Source organism: Melanerpes formicivorus, unplaced genomic scaffold (genome assembly GCF_026170545.1).
Source record: "Melanerpes formicivorus ecotype bairdi unplaced genomic scaffold, bMelFor1.0.p_v2 SCAF_1, whole genome shotgun sequence".
In the NCBI taxonomy this organism is placed as follows: Eukaryota; Metazoa; Chordata; class Aves; order Piciformes; family Picidae; genus Melanerpes; species Melanerpes formicivorus.
The window spans coordinates 22,022,734-22,038,499 of NW_027142353.1; the positions used below are offsets into that span (position 1 = coordinate 22,022,734).

General features: G+C 38.4%; 1 long non-coding RNA gene across 3 annotated transcripts in view; it reads left to right on the forward strand.

The window, feature by feature from the left end:
* The first annotated feature begins 628 nt into the window (after positions 1-628).
* The window catches only part of LOC137459177 (uncharacterized), a 43,047-nt gene continuing 27,909 nt past the window's right edge, over positions 629-15,766 (forward strand). The window contains exons 1-5 of one of the 3 annotated variants that reach the window (XR_010992207.1): positions 629-848; positions 3,668-7,974; positions 8,275-8,318; positions 9,684-9,935; positions 10,774-12,438. This is a non-coding gene — a long non-coding RNA (uncharacterized lncRNA). Of the gene's footprint in view, positions 849-3,667; positions 8,319-9,683; positions 9,936-10,773; positions 12,439-15,766 lie in introns of all 3 variants that reach the window. The other 2 variants (XR_010992171.1, XR_010992234.1) reach the window with 2 other exon arrangements.

The window sequence follows — 15,766 nt, forward strand, 5'->3', positions numbered from 1 at the left end:
TGCATATTCAGTGATTATTTATAATCAGTGAAACACTGATGTTACTAACTTGTAAATTTTCCTATGGGAGGGAAATAAAGCTGAGGAAAATCTGGAGCATGCCACATTTCCAGTTTGGGGGGTTTTGTCATTTGGGGTTTTGTCTTCTGGGTTTGGGGGTGGGGTGGGGGGTGTTTTTTGTGGTTTGGGTTTTGTATTTTTTTGTGTGTGTGTGGTTTTGTTTGTTTGTTTGTTTGTTGGGGTGTGTGTGTGGGAGGTGTGTGTTTGTTTGTTTTTGACAACGACTTCGATGTTTTTCTGCATTCTGATAATTTCCTCTTCAAAAATTGCGTTTCAGCGGCACGTCCAGAACCCTGTAGTCCATACGCATGCCAGTATTTTGGGAAAATACTTAGCAAATAGGAAGACGGTACTTCGTCTGACGAGTGTACCCCAGAATGTCCGCTTGGGGAGCACGCCTCGATTCTGCAGCGTGTCTTCAGGCGGGCCGGTGCTCCGGGCTGCAGGGTAGCGCCAGGCGGGGCATCCTGGGACTAGGCGGGGGGCGTTCCTTAGATCAGCGCGCCCCGGCTTCTGCTGCACCCGGGACTTAGACGCCGCCCAGCAGCATACAAGCGGCGGAGAGAGCCTCTCTAATTGCTTTTTTGTGGGCACCGAGTATTAGCCGTCCCCCCTGGAAACCACTCTGCTTTTGTCAGCGCTCCCGGACGCAGCCCTGGGGGGTGGCGGACCGGGGGTAGGGTGAGGGGACCAGCGCCGTGGCGCTTCCCACCCAACCTACCAGGAGCGGGCGCCGCACTGTCGCGTGCTGCCACCCGCTGGCCACTCCGACTCCGGCGCCTGCGCTGGTGAGCGGGAAGGTTGAAGCGGAGGGGGCGGGAAGGTGCGGCGGGGCCGGGCGCTGGGCGCTTTTCCGAGCGGCAGGAGTCATCAAATAGCTTTTAAATTGTGGCGGAGAAGTGCTGTCTTACTGCTTCTGGCGTGATCCCGACTCTGGAAAATATTGTTTGTTTAAAGGAAAAAGCTGGATAGACTGTAATGCATCCTGATTTGGGAAAAAAGGGTTCGCTAAGAGGCAGGGCCAAGTATTTGAAGCAGTGGTCAAAGTCTGGACCTATCTTGTGTATGAGAAGAGCATGTAAATATCTTAGGAATCATTGAAAACAATCTCCTGTGTTGTTTTGGGTTTTTTGAGAGAGTTTGTAATGTACCTGCCTGACCTGCTTGATTGCCATGACCTGGGGTGGTTTAAGGTATTTCTGTGCAAGAAGGGACCTATGGTAGAATTCAGTACTTCTTTGATGCAATATTTACAGAATATTTGCAAAGGCCTGTTTACCCAAACACAACAGGACTCAGCAGGGCAGAGTTTGGGGAATTTTTTTTTTTTGTTTGGATTGGTTTAGGTTTTTTATGGTCTGATTTTTCAAACTCTGTTTCTTTCAAGGTAGCATTCTGTTTGAAAACCTATCCCTTCGCTGTTTCTTCTCGCCTAGGAAGGATGCTCCTGCCTCTTTCTCACTGCTGGGTGTTCCCCAGCAAAACAATCCCAGGCATTCAGAGTTCCCCTCTTCCCTTCAATTCATTTGGTAACTTGCTTTTGTTTCAGAGGGCCTTTGCATCTGAATTAGGTAGTAACGCTTTTTCTTCTAGCTTAAAAAAAACCAAGCCGCCACCACCACCACCAACAACAACAAAAAAAACCTTCAGAAGTTTCCTGTAGCTTACTCTCATTTATTTTGACATCAGGACAGTTTTCCTAACAGCAGGCGTGATGCAGTCCTGAAATAGATTGTCAAGGGATTTTTATGGAGTCCCCATCACTGGAGCACTTTAAGCTGTGCAAATATTTATTTGGGGTGGCACAAGTACAGTTGTCCTGACTCAGAGCAGTGTGATAGTCTAGCTGATCTCATGTTTACTTCCAGTCTTGTTTTACTGGATTGCTAGGATATATACACCTTATAAATATCCCTAGGTTTATTAATGCTGAAAGGGAAAGCTGAAAATTGTCCTTTTTTCTTATTATTATTTTCTTTTACTGTTTAATTATTTGATTGTGAAAATTAAAGAGTATAAAACTATTGTTATGAATTGTCACTCAGTGTTTAGGATAAGCTGTTGGTACAAATCCTACTCTGGCAAAACTTGAACATGTCCAGAGAAGGGCAACAAGGCTGGTGAGAGGACTTGAGCACAAGCCCTATGAGGAGAGGCTTAGGGAGCTGGGAATGTCTAGCCTGGAGAGGAGGAGGCTCAGGGGAGACCTCATTGCTCTCTACAACTACCTGAAAGGTGGTTGTAGCCAGGAAGGGGTTGGTCTCTTCTCCCAGGAATCAGCACCAGAACAAGGGGACACAGTCTCAAGCTGCACCAGGGGAAGTTTAGGCTTGAGGTGAAGGGAAAGTTTTACACTGAGAGAGTCATTTGTCATTGGAATGTGCTGCCCAGGGAGGCGGTGGAGTCACCATCCCTGGAAGTGTTCAAGAGGGGATTGGACGTGGCACTTGGTGCCATGGTCTAGTCATGAGGTCTGTGGTGACAGATTGGACTCGATGATCTTTGAGGTCTCTTCCAACTTTGTTGATACTGTGATACTGTGATTTACTGGTGTTATTTAATCACCCACAAGACCACTGGGAAAATGAGCAGACATTTGTCAGTACAGGGGAAAATCTTCCCTGCTTTTTCCAGTGTACGTCTTCAATGGAAGTTTTATGTACACAAAAAGACGAAGCTTTGCCTTCAGATGGGCTGACTGCTTTCTAAGAGAATCATCATTCATCTGCATTATTTAGACAATGTCTGGGAAACTCACTGGAGTCTCAGGCTGGCATTGTGCTAGGCATTATATAGATGAGTAATTAATGGTAGGCCTCCTGTTTTTCTTAATGTATATATTGTGTATACACAATGAATTGAGGAAGAGTGCTGATGTGGGGAACCAAATGGGAGGAAGGCAATTCTGCAGTCCCATGAAGAGTGTGGCTCACAAGCAGCAGTTTCAGATTGCTAGTTGCCTAGCTGTTGGACATTGAAGGCACGCTCAGCATTTAAAGAACTGAAAAGTGTCAGCCTTGAAAAGGCAGCACGTATTCTGAAGGAAGAGGTGGAGTATCATTTTCAATAGATTTTTTTGAAGGATATTTTTTCAGACATGCAATTTGGATGCAACCATTAGTTTCAGGAACATTAAGCATCACAAAAAAGTTATTACAAAACCGTTGGCACTAGAAATCTATGCAGTTTCATGTGCCTACAAGAGATCGAATAAAACTTGCCAGCCAAGGGGTGCCATGGCTCAAACACCACCCCCACTGGCATGGATGGCTGGGTTGTGGGGGCAAAAGGAGGAGTGGGTATCTCCAAGATCCACGTTGTTGCAAGCACTATCATGACAGGAGACAATTTATATGTCTAAATAATAATAAAAATAACTTGCTAAAAGAAATAACTGCCATGGAAGCTCCACCCCCCAAAAAAATATCCTAGAATTGCATGTTTTACTGAGTGCTCATGGACATTAAACAAAATGGACCACAAAGTCAAATACAAGCAAAGAGTGTGCTTTCAATTAAACTGCTGAATTAGCAAAGGAACAGCATCTGTAACAGTAGAGAATGTGCTAATCACAGCAAATTAACACATTTTTTTATTTCATCTGTAGAAGTTAATCATACAAGAAGGGAATGTTTCTGGGTGTCTCACTTCATTCCTACAGACTTTTCTTCTGAGAGGCTTTTTGCTGACTTGTAAAGTCTTCTGTGGCTACGGAAGTAAAGGTGAATAACTCCAAATGCAAGAGTTACGGTCGTCTCTTGAAAGCAGCTCTCATGGAAGTGAATCAGTGAACTAAGATTCAGTCCCTATGTTATGCTGATGACCAAACCAAAGCAAACTTTGTCTTCGGCTGGAGTTGTGGAAGAATCTGGAGGAAGCCTCAAAAGTGAAACCTGCTAGGGGCGTCTTTTTCTTACATTCTCCAATTATCTGAAAGGACTTTTCATTTCTGGTACAAAGTGTTGTGAATTTGTTTGCTAACAAAAGCTTCTTCTTTCCTGATGAACTTGTATCTGGTGAGAGATCCCTGGGCTGCACTATAGTTTGGCCTTTGATTTACCTTTTCCAGCCAACAGTTTCCTCTGGAAAAATTTCCTGAGGTGTCCCTCTTTGTGACAAAAAAACTTCTTTGTTTTGTTTAGAAACACAATAAGTGTGCTAAATATGTAACTGTATTGCAGTCATACAAATTATGCCAATGCAATTTATTGGTTTTGGAGAGATCAGATAGTTTTAAAGTCAATGATTGGCTGTCAAGTTGTTAATTGAACATTGGCTGAAAGATACCTATGTGTGAGTGATCTAGATATCCTTGCAGAATAATCAGGTTTTTTAATAACAACCGTTGTCTGCCACCCTCCTCTGTTGGCTGTATTTAAAAGAAACACCAACAAGTTAAAACTCACACGTGCCAAAACATTCACACTATGACATCCCTTCATTACCAGTCCTTTAGACTGGTAATACAGAAGTAATTTTACAACCCAGCTAAATGACTTACTGATTTCCGTTGCTTTTTTTTTCCTTTCAGCTGGGGAAAAGGAAGCAGATTGTTCATTTTCTCACTTTTGAGGGCCATCTATAATTAATTTAAATTTTCTTTTTCTATGTTCAACTTTGTAACCCTGCTGCACACACACACTAAACTAGCACATTACTTTCAACAGATATCTTACCTGCAGTTGGATATCAGTAGTTTTAAAAATCCTGAAGTCTTACAAACAATTCCCTTTGAATTGTTTCAGCAAAACTTAGGAAGATACAAAACTGAAGAGTTTTGAAAACAACCCTACAACATTGACAATATTTTGTTTCAAGTTCATTAGTTTCAGTGCGTTAATTTCTGTCCCTCGTAATTCATGTTTTTTTGGTGTTGTATAGAACAGGGGTACTTGTCATAAATGCATCAGCTGTACTCTTCCAGTAGTTTTGTTGTTTCTGTAGAAAAACATTGCAATCCACAAACCTTCTTTTCTCCCTACAAGCTCATTCTATTTTATTGTTTTTCTTGGATAAATTTTATACTTTTTCTCAGGCTTCTTCAGTCACTCAAGAATAAATATTCACAGTTCAAGTTGTATTTGTTATAGCAACATGGATTTTAAATCAAACTTTAGTGAGTTCAGTGATCTGATGTCCTCTGCAGGGCAAACAACTTGTGATTGAAATAGATTATATTTAAGTCTTCCTTTACAGACCGCAAGTAGTCATTAAGTTATATCTGTAAGTTATGGGATAAGTGGAGAGATGCTGTAAACTCAGCTGGACTGAATCTCTCTGCATATTTGGAAAGGTGGTGTTCATCTCAGCTAAGCATGGGTGTCTAAAAGTTGGATGACTAATGCATTTTCCCCTCTAGAATTCCTCCATAGTAGTAGAGTTACTCATCCTTTCCTCACATAGATCTGAAGTCTGACAGTGAGTTTATTTCCAATATAGTAAATCCATGTTCCTGTTACTATTGGAGGTGATAATACATAGCCATATGATGTGGATGTTAATTTGTACAATTGCAACTACTAATTCTTTTTTTTTTACAAAGAATCAGGACATTAACTTTGTACCAGGCAGTTTTATGTTCAGATGCCATCTATTCTCAACATTCAGCTTCATGCCAGTTAGGGCATCTTTAACCTTTCTGTAGGCAATGCAAAATTATAGTGCCAGCATAGCCTCAATATTGTGTGCTCTGCTCGTTTAACAAAAGCATTGAACTTATTTCTGAAGAAATCTTCAAGATATGTTTAATACTTCATATATTAATTTCTGTGCAGTTACTACATTAATGATCACAAAACAATCACCTAAATAAAAAGTTGTGCCATATTTCCATTAGAAAATTAGCTGTTCCTCCCCACTTGCTGTAAAGAAACTCTAGCTGTCTTTTAGATGGTTGAAGTGAATACATGTGTTTGATTGCTTGCCTGTAAGGATAAAATGTGACTGCTTTGGAATTTATCAAAAGACTTCAGGAAACATTTGGGGCATTATGGAGCAAAACCCTGCTGATTTTGTTGAGAAGCAGAAAACTGGAAGACATTTGTGCTTATTACTCTTGGAGTGCTGTGGCTGCTGTGGGACAGACACTTAGCCAGCAAGGGAAACTGGAGGGGGGAGCAAAATGGAGGCATTTCATTTTTTTGCTGTCTTTCCTCACAGATGGTCTGTTGATGAAAGAAGAAAGAAGGAAGCTGCTGGCTGTTGGGTCGTTGTTTTAGAAAGGCAGAATTGCAGACTATTTAAAAGAGGGATTAAAAACAGAATCCCATGGTAATGTTAGGGTGGTAGTGAAGATGCTGAGACTCAGGGACATTATTCATCAGTGCTTTATTTATAACCCACCCATTTTATCCCTTTTCATCTATACTGATCTTCAGCTTGTCATTGATTATTACATTAGGTGATTTTTTGACTCCTTCAGTCTTCCTGCCCCCATATTAGTCCTACTCCATATTTGCCTCTCAGTTCCCAATCTGCAATTGTCCTTGCATTAACTGTGAAATTTTTGCCCTTGCTTCTTCTTGACACTTAACTCCGTTTGGCTCATGTCTCACCAATTTTTGCTGTAGAGTCTTCTGCACCAACCAGCTGATTGACAAACTCCTGATTTTACTCATCTGATACAGGATCATGAGTCAGATTAGTGAGGAAAGGCTGAAGGACCATTAGTTAGTCACCAGAGATGCTTTGCATCCTTAGGTGTGTGGGTATATGCCCGTGTTGCAGGGCAGCATGAGGGATGCTGCCTCACAACATGACCTGATGCACCAATCTGATTCCCCATCACATTGATAGCCATTACTGTTTTATCTGCAGGCACTGAGTAATACTAACAGATCTCTCCGATCATTTATCTTCAGATTTATCTCATATTCCCTACAGCAGCCTATCTAAGCCTATGAGGATAGCAAACCACAAGCCGTTTCTTCAAACTTGAGGTCTGACTCCATACAGAAATTAAACCTAAAGGGAGCATCCTCTTTTCCATCTGAAACCCCAGCACTGGAGACTGGAGAAAACTAAGAGATTCGGGTCCTGGTGCTGGCTGATTGCAAACTCATGTAGATTTTCAAATCAGCATCAAAGTGCTTTTGGTGTTCTCCTTCCCAAAAAACAAGAGTAGAGTGAGACCTACAGATATTCTTTATGATCTTTCCCTTTTAAAGTATTCCAGGAAATGAAAATTAATGGAAAATTAGTGTCTTTCTCTGATGCTTCTGGAGAAGGAACACTGGAAGAAGAGGGGGAAACTGGGGAGGTGGGTTTGTGGACAAATGACTCTGTCTCCCATGCCAATTATGTCTGCCCCAGAGGGGACCAGGGAAGCATTCCACCTCTTACACAGCAAATCCCTGGGGACCAGGAAACAGGAAAATAAGCAAGACATTGTCAGCATGGGTTTCCCATTAGACATCTCAAAAACTTCAGTGCTGTCTCAAGCTTCTTGATTCACACAGAGATTTTGCATTGTGCTTAATAAAATAAAATAATTTTTGAAAAACCCAAACAAAAACAAAAGTGAAAACACCAGAAAGGCTAGCAACACTGTGTGATCTTACTTCAAATAATGTATGCAAAGTCTTACTTTCTCAAACACAGCAAGAAAAAACTCCCTGCTGCATTTCTGTGACTTATTTATACAGATGTACATAACCCTTGCTAAACATTCCTCCATCCACTCTGTTTGCAATATATCCCAGAGATACGGTTCTATTTGTGCAGTCCAAAATAATGTGTGTTGCCTAAATCTAGAAAGTTGTCTAAATCTGTTGTCATAATTTCTTTCCTTTTGTATTTTGCATAATTTAGAGATACTACTAGAATTTAGCTTATGTATTTTTGTCATGCCATAGAAAGAAGCATTCAATAACACTGTCTCAGACATAAAAGGATCTCTGTAGCACCAAATACTTGGTAAGTTTTAGTTAATGATTTCACGTTGAATTTCTAAGCTATACAGCTTAATGTCATTTAATGTGTATTTTCATGGGTTTGTTCTGGTGTAAATATTTTAATCAGCATGTCACATGATACCAGTGCTTAACAGAAATCTGAAAGCCATTGTTTTGTCAATAGAGTTACCTTTATTAAGCAAATAAAACGGTCCAAATTCTTACCTCATAGAAGTACTATGCAGTTTGTGATATGTAACCTATTTGCATAAGGTTCTATTGACTGTCAGTAATTATGTTACCATTTTCTATTTCCTTGTAGATGAGTCCCGTATCAGCTGTCCCATTCTTTCACATGGAATCAAGGTCAAGTTAACTCATATACAGTTACCCTGGTCATCCTGTTTATGCTGTTGAAATACTAACATTGCATTAGGTTTTTCAGGCCTCCTAGGCTTCTCAAGTATGCCAAAACTTTTTGCCAATGAGCTTCATTACAAGATTCCTTTTAAAAGCTGGAATTCAAGTTGTCTGATACTGCCACTTAAAAAGCCCAAAACATTAATAGATATTGTTTACCATCCACTTAGGAGAATGTCAGAAGAGATCATACTTTGGCAATGCAGACTCTTTTTTCATAGAATCATAGAATCAATAAGGTTGGAAAAGACCTCAAAGACCATCAAGTCCAACCTGTCACCAAAGACCTCATGACCACTTAAACAATGGCACGAAGTGCCACATCCAATCCCCTCTTGAACGCCTCCAGGGATGGTGACTCCACCACCTCCCTGAGCAGCAGATTCCAACAGCTAACAACTCTCTCTGTGAAGAACTTTCTCCTCACCTCGAGCCTTTCTAGATGCAAACCCGAAATACTCAGTGAATGCTTTTTTCTTTTCCATGGCTAGCAATAGCACTTTTCATCACTTGCGTTTCTATTGTACTGAATAGTTCTACAGAAATTCAGAATAAAACAGACATGTTCTTGTTGTCTTTATCCCTAGATATATTTAGTTTGCATAACAATGTACTGCATTTATTAATTTATTAACTGTATGAATTTATGACTGTTGGCTTTCAGTTTTTCTTAATTACAATTATTATCTATAATTATGTTTTAACCATTCTATTATGTGTATATACACATACACGTGTATATATACTAATATACTAATGTACTGCTGTGTGTACTAATTATAATACACATACTAATCAGCACTGAATTCTGCATGCATATCTTTAATTAGATCATTGTCATGCACTTTTTGGCAAATGCAAGTTGTAAGTTTAGTGAGAAATCACTTTCACAAGTCAGGATGAAGCATAACGCAGTATGATAACATTTTTCTTTGTGACAGAAATTTCAGTCTTTAAGTTTTAGAGGATCTAGGGCATTACGGGAACCAGCGAAAGGAGCTTTAGCACATGTAATTGTATTAGAAGCCTTTTTATAGAGGCAGTGTTTCTTTCTTTATAGGTATTTGTTCTTGGTCACAGAAGTTACATGGGGTGGAAATCATCTCACCTTTCTTGATAACATAGATATCTACATCTAAGCTAGTGATTCCCTAGGGTGACCATGCCTCTGTCTATAGAGAAAACCAGACATTTTAGACCAGTGAATATGACCTATTTTAAATGGCAACATTAGAGTGGTATGAATCATGCCATAAAGTGCTTTTTCTCTCTCTTTTTATCTTTTTTTTTTTTTTTTTTTCCTTTCCACAGACAATAAAAGGAGCCTGGGGTGATTAGGCCTGATCTAGTTCTTTGTCCTGCAGACTTCTGCATCTGGCCATGCATACTGCATTTTTCTTTCCTAACTGGAAAAAAAAAAAAAAAGAAAAAAAAAAAAGAAAAAGAAAGAAAGCAAGCAGTTGGTTATATAATGATGAGAGGGGAAAAAGCAGCTCAGCCCTCTGAATCTTCAAGATGCAAAAATTATTTAAAACCATTCATTTTCTATATCAAAACTGCAAGGTAGGCTGAGATTCTATAAGGACATTCTTTATTTTTTGCAGTTAAATTTGATGAAAGAATTTCACCTTCTTAAAAGATTTTCATTGAAGTAATGATATAAGTAGATATTTAAGGTTACTGGATATTGAACGAATCTGACAATAACTGAAGACAGCATTGTTTAATTCAGGTAACCATTAATTGAACTAATTTAATATCTTTTTTTTTTACTACACTTGGAAATACTAATCTTTAAGTTTTGAAGGATTTCAGATGTGTTCAAAACTTAAAGTTTCAAGTGAATTTGTTTCTTTCTACAGTAAAACATGATGTTGCTGATCCATAAAAGAGCCATCTGAAGTGATACGGTGTCACTGATTTCAAATAACTTCTCTTAATCAGTTGGACTGAATATTTCAACCTGATGATGTGGTGCTAATAGCTAGCTAGGTACACAAATTGCTTCAACAATGTATTGGTTGGTGGGTGAAGAATTTCTTTTTGCATTTGAGAAAAAGTTCTGCTCTAATGATGAAAAGACAGGAAATTCTCAAAAGAAACTGTTTTTTGTTACAACAATTTTAGAATTCACTCTTGGGTTCACCAAAATATTTTTTATAATAGTCAATGCAGCTATTAAGCATATAATTTGAACAAAGGCTACACTTCTTGGATCATCAGATAGGAGGCTTCTAGAAATTGCAATACATTACAAATAATATTTAAGTGACATTTTGGTGTTAGAAAATACTTTTCCTATTGATGTTTACTCCTCTGCTCTAGGAATTGAAAAACATATCAAGTAAAATAATTTAATTAAGGCATTTGCAGTATTGACCAGTTTCCTATTTTTATGCAGGCTATGCTAACAAAACCTGTGGACAAGCCAAAATTTTCTCATCTGTCACCATAGACAGGAAATCAAGACATGCCGGCCTTTAAAATGGATGCCTCAAAGGATTAACCATGCACAGCATTGGAGATTCTTGTGGGGTATCTCAAATAGTCAAGGATTTCAATCAAGCGTGTGTTGTTTGTTACAAATTATGCAGCTATGCCAAATACTTGAATACCTCTGGTATCTTTTGAAGCGTAAAGCATTATGTCAAGGGCTGCACACCTATTCAAGTGATGTAGATATCAAAAGTAATTGAATTTGTTGGTGCATTTAAAAAGTGCAGAATTCTTTTGTTTATACAACTATCTAGTGACTCGTGATTCTCTCAGTATTGGCTGCACTTACGCTGGAGCTTTCATGTGATAATGATCATACTGACTCTTCCAGTGAGTACACTAAGAGCTAATACATTTTAAAATTAATGCACAGTCATGTCTTATAAAGACCCATTCTTTTATATCTAATACACAACATTTCTACCATAGTAGATGCTTTGTCAAATGTTACAAATTACATATACATCACCATTTTACACAGAGTCTTCAAAAAGACTTTTGCACATGTGTGGCCTCAAGGAAACACTTTTAATTTCTTTTAGTAAAAATACTTTCTCCATCATTCTGAATTTAAAAACCTCCTTTAAATAATACCATTTGCTCCAGAAGACTTGCAACCTGACTATCTACATCACAGTGTTAGTGCAGGCATTGAACATGAAGGAATTAGAGTGCTCCTGCCTTTCAGAGTTCACAGAATCACTGAATTGCCTAGATTGGAAAAGACCTTTAAGATTGTCAAGTCCAATCAACTCAGGAGCATTTTAGGGGTGTTGTGTGCATCAGAGTGTCTGATCACTTTTTGATCTTTCATCCAAATGATATATTCCTGACTGAGTTGACTTTGGGTCAACATCACCATAAATTCACAGCAGTTCTTGAATTTGTGTCTTCTGATGGGTAGCAAGTTGCCCATCCATCTCTGACTGTATATAACACATATGGTCTTCATACTAATGTGATCTTCCTTGAAGAGCTAGCATCTAACATCGCTGTTGGTTTCTTTCAGAATAGAAATAATTTTTCTGGCTTATTTTCCTTATGCCTTCAGCTTTGGACTGAATTGCTACAAAATAAATCAACCGACTGACTAAAAAAATATTTTAATAACTATACAGAGATTCTTAGCATTATTTTGTCTTTGATGACTTCAGAATCTGTTTATTTAACAAATGACTTTATGCTGACCTACAGGTATTAGAAAGGAACTCTTCAGGCAAAGATAGTACTCTATTTTGGAATGGATATTGTGCAATTAAGGAAAGAGCAATATTTTATTATTCTTGGCACAGAGGTGATTTCTTGGGCAATGACTACCTGTTCCTTTTTATCTTTCCCACCCATGTCACATTGCAGCAATGATGGCTGCAGGTGCCTACACTGAATGAACACCTGTTCAATCTATGCAAGAAGGAAAGGAAATCAAGGGATGGTGTGTTTAGTGATTTTGTGTACATAACATAGCGATAAAAAGATGGAGAAATGGAAAGAAATCTGAATTTAGCATGATTAAGAGGAGTCAGAGTAGAAGTCATGACCTTTCCTAAACAGCTTTTGCAGGAAACAGCAGGTAAGTCTAAATATGACTTTTTTCAAAGATAAACCCCTGGTCCCTGTGTCTGTCAACATTTCTTTAACAATGCAGCTACTGAGGTAGCACCTCTTAAGAGTAGTTTCCATGTGCAAGTTTGCCCTTCCACATTAGAAAGAAACAAATTACATGTGCTTGGTGTGAGACCCCTTAAACTCATTCACCTGCATTTCTACAGTTCCACAGAATATTTTTTCCCTGCTCTCCTGCCCTAATTTATGCATTCTGAGATTATTTTTTTAAACATTTTGTGATTATATAAAAATATTTTTAGAATTTAATAAAATCTCTGTGTATGATATATTAAAACCTCCATGTATACAAATTTCCCTACTTCTGCCCTAACATGCCTGGCTGTTGCTTTCCTGGTCAGATGAAGGAGTGCATTATTATTACTGTTTTACTACTCAAAATATCTCTGCTGTGAAAGAATCTAAATAACACAGAAAAAATAATTCTCACAAGGTAAATATTTCCAATCAAGCATCTAGTTTTTGAGTATTTTTAATGCACAATCTAAAATCACCCCACTTGGTTTGATATAAATGAACATTTTCTTTTTAGTTAAGAATCCAGTGAAAGACTTCCTCAACAGTGGAAACATGAGTATATGGGCACGCTAAGTCTTTTGGACAGACAAGAATAATCATAGCACTATTATTTTCTATATTTGGCCTTAAAGAAAAAAAACACAGCATTAAATAGCCCAGTGTTTCTAAAAATGTAGGTTTCTTGGATCTACCCATCCCATCATTCTAATATTAGTACATTTCCCATGGTCATTCTATGTCTTTGCTACATCATAGAAAAATGTTGCCTTCTGTTAGGTGCAGTCTGAAGTGAGAATAGCTTTGTTGCTCACATTAATAACCTAAACACAATTAATTTAAACTCATCAATAAATGTCTGTGCATTGCCAACTTATATAAGCCAGACAGTTTTTCAGTTGTTGCACTCCCTCACAATAATCCCGACTGTTTTTCTTGTGAATTTCTTTCTGCAGTAATGGTTACCAAATGAGAATTGCAAGCCTTCATATGAAAATGAATGAGTATATTTCACTGTGCCAAGCAAAATTCTTGTGACATGTTCCATACTTACAGTTGCAAGGCAATTTCTCCATTTAAGGCTCTTGAAAGTTAATATTCCCAAACCCTGTTGAAACTGCTAGCTGTCCTTGTTCTGCATCACTACTGAGCCTTGTCATTTCATGCATTGGTTTAATCAGTTGTCTCTGCTAAGCTTCAGCTGCCCACATGTCCCTGTCCTTAAAGATATACAAATATCACCAGGAACCTTCCAGTGGTCATCCGTGCTTCTTGTCTGATGCCCAGCAGTCCTTTGAAAACTGAGTTCACTTCAAATATTGTGATAAAATGAGATAAATTGTGGTAAACATTCCACTGCATTCTGGTGGGATCTTTCACAATAAGAAGCATGGAAAAAACCAAAGGGGCAAAAAATAAACTCTGGAATCTTCCAAGGATGCAAAGCAGCAATGTTGTAACATTTATGTAGATGCAGCAATTCCAAAGCAGTGTGTAGACATGATTATTTCCAATGGATATTACATCATCAAGGATAATGGATGCTCTGGACATACTGCTCCCTGTCTCAGAGGACTTGTCATAGAGACAGATGTCCACAGTGAATTTCAGTTGTATGTAGAATTTAGGCCACAAAAAGGGATTACAGAGACTAGGACTTTGCTGATAAAATATATATATATATATATATATATATACACACACACACACACACTATTCTTGCTTAAAAACATGCCAAAATGGAAACACAGGCAAGTATTGGATACATAAATTTTACCACAGTTAATTCAGCAAGGTCAGCCCTGTGCCCTTGCATGGGATTGACCTTCTAAAATTCACCTCAGCACCAAATTAAAGCACCTTGACTATGTTTTTTTATCACAGGAAAGCTGACACATGTTGGTTTCTCTGACATAAAAAAAAAAAAAAAAAAGAAAGAAAGAAAGAAAAAAAAAGGTAATGTTTTTAAGACCAAAACAATGGAACCGTCATCTCCACTGAGGTATTTCTGCAAAACCATGCTACCTATGTTCTTCTATGCATTCACTATTGGATTACAACATGATCAGTAACCATGGTATAGATACAACATTGCATTAATGTGGCTGCTAGTGGCTTTCAGCAGGACTGGTCTTAAGAATGGCGTAGTATAAAATACGGTAAATATGAATTTAAACAGACATGGAGGTTGGCATAACAAGGACTCTTGGCAGCTGTGCAAATGCCAGTGAGGTGCTTTGTCTTGCATCCTTGTTTTACTGGTAAAAGCCCTAGAGGAAACTCATCGTGGCACAGAACTGGTACAGCTTATTTTCACTTTTGCACTGGTGTATATTACATAGGTAAAGCGTTTTTCTTGCTCATACAGGCTTTTCCTAGGAATTACTTGGGAAGGCTATTCTGGCAAATCTTTCCTGGCATGGATTTAGCCCTTAATTTGTCCCAGAGCAAACTTTCGTGTGAGAGAGTAAGAGTGACATTTTCCATTTATTTTAAATATATTACTACCAGGTCAAAAATTAAAAACATCCTCCTTTACCAAGTAGGTACACAACATGGATAGACACTACAGTAACTATACTGGCTTCAAAGGTAATTAAATGTACCTCGGTGCAGCTTTCCCCTATAGACAAACCCAGAAGTGCCAACCCCATCAATCATTGTCTCACTCACCTCCCTGACCTATCTTTAAAACTAGATAAAAAGCTGATCAGCTCCTCTCCATTTCAATTTTGTGCTCCCCAGCCTAAAGATCTTTTTAAGTCCTAGCTTCTGGCATAATGCCTTTCAGTCACTGGTCAGATTCAGCAGTGGCAGCTGCTAGCAGAAAATCCTCCTATTCAAGAGATGACCTTATGTGCTCCAAAGGCTGCTTTCTCATTCTGTGTAAATAATTTCTTCATGTTCAATGCCTGCACTAACAATGTGATGTAGATAGTCAGGTTGCAAGTCTTCTGGAGCAAATGGTATTATTTAAAAGAGGTTTTATACTTTAAATTCAAAATGATGGAGAAAGTATTTTTACTAAAAGAAATTAACAGCATTTCACACATTGCATCCAAATTTTCTTTTTTCAGTCAATGCCACAGTATCTATGCTGATTCCCGTGTGAAGGACCCACTGTAAAAATCTTATAATGCCTTGTGAATAATTTTAGCAATTCCCTCCCATGCAAATCTCTTCCAATGCAAATATTGCATAAGGGTAGCACAGTGCACTTAAACATGAACAAGACATAAACCAATTTCATTCAGATTATG